This window comes from Alligator sinensis, unplaced genomic scaffold (genome assembly GCF_000455745.1).
Source record: "Alligator sinensis unplaced genomic scaffold, ASM45574v1 scaffold1484_1, whole genome shotgun sequence".
Classification (NCBI taxonomy): Eukaryota; Metazoa; Chordata; order Crocodylia; family Alligatoridae; genus Alligator; species Alligator sinensis.
In genome coordinates this window covers 115,498-116,898 of record NW_005843243.1, presented here as the reverse complement: position 1 = coordinate 116,898, position 1,401 = coordinate 115,498, and the positions used below count along the sequence as shown (strand labels likewise).

The 1,401-nt window shown below is 46.1% G+C and overlaps 1 gene segment (V, D, J or C); it reads right to left on the bottom strand.

The window, feature by feature from the left end:
- The window catches only part of LOC102376756, a 12,610-nt gene that overhangs the window by 9,850 nt on the left and 1,359 nt on the right, over positions 1-1,401 (bottom strand).

Sequence of the window (1,401 nt, the reverse complement as noted above, 5' to 3'; positions counted from 1 at the left end):
GGGGCCTCCTTGGCATAATTTAGACCCACCCTCAATAAGTCTCCACACCGGTCACAAAGGAGAACTTTATTGATTACAGGGGTAGGGCAGAAACAGGGTAAAAGGTAGAGCAATATCATAGAAATATTACAGGAATATCAGGGGAATCCCATAGAGCAAACCAGGGTGGCTGAGGTAGCCGTTTCAACACGCATCTGAGTTACTGAAGCTAAATATCTGATCGGATCTCTAGTAGGTTACTCACTCGCATCATCCAGAGGTGCTTGTTGTTTCCTCTGGAGGCAGGGCACTCTTGCAGCATGCGGTGATGAGGAGAGAGCCAGGTTCAGATTCACCTGGATGACCGCATGGATAATGGCTCCCCTTCTTCCTGGCCCAGGCCTTTTTAAAACCTCCCTGACCTCAGCAGCCGGTCCAATCGAAGCTGCCAATACTGGCTACAAACCGTCCAATCTGCAAAGCATCCCTGGCTACCTGGGCCCGCGCGCAGGGCCGGGTCTTCCCCCCCCTGCCCAGGTGACCAGAGCATCGCCTCCCAGGCGCCAGGCTTTTGTCTGCAGACAAGGAGCGAGATCCCCGCTGTGAGAGATTCAACAGCAGCCTCTCGGGCTGGCTGAGTCAGATCTCTGGAGAGGGGCACCGATGGGGGCATTTCTGCCACATGCCTCTCCATCAGTGTGTGCTCAGCACTGATTACTTCCTAATCCCTTTACATCAGCCTTTAAATGCTCCTTGAAGATTTGCAGAGGAACATGGTTATTTTTCTTCCCTCTTCAATGATAGAGAGCATTTGTAACTGAAGTGATGCTGAAAGTCCTGGGAGTGGTTTTGGAAAAGAGACCTCATACTTCCATGATGGGCTCTTTTCTCAGCCTCTTACCACTGTGCAAAGCAGGTGCAAGAAGCTTTTCTTGTTTTCTGACAGCCTTTCAATCACAGTGCACATTGATTTCTGCAATCTGGCAAATGGAAATCCAGCCCTGTCTTTAAAAGACTTTATGGCAACTCCAGGGATCTCCTTTTTAAAGTTGGGGGGAGGCTATTCTCTGGCAGCGGATTCCTCGTTTTTTTTTCTATAGACAATTTTCCACTTTTAATTTCTGCACTGAACCCTAGATAGACAGATCACTCTTCATACCCTGGCACAGAGCTATCAGGCCCATGCAGAGCCTGGCAATTTTCGTATATATTTAATTTACATATGTCTACATTAAAAATAAGGTTCTAAAATGGTTTATATGAGTCTATATATGTGTGTGTAGATTGGGCGGGGTGGCGGGAGGTATAATATATATTTGTTTCAATTATGACTTTTTTCTTTGGCAAAATTTGAAACCAAAACCTCAAAATGTTAATGTTGGAGGAAAAAAAAATAATTTTTATTTGTTTTTCCAAAACGCC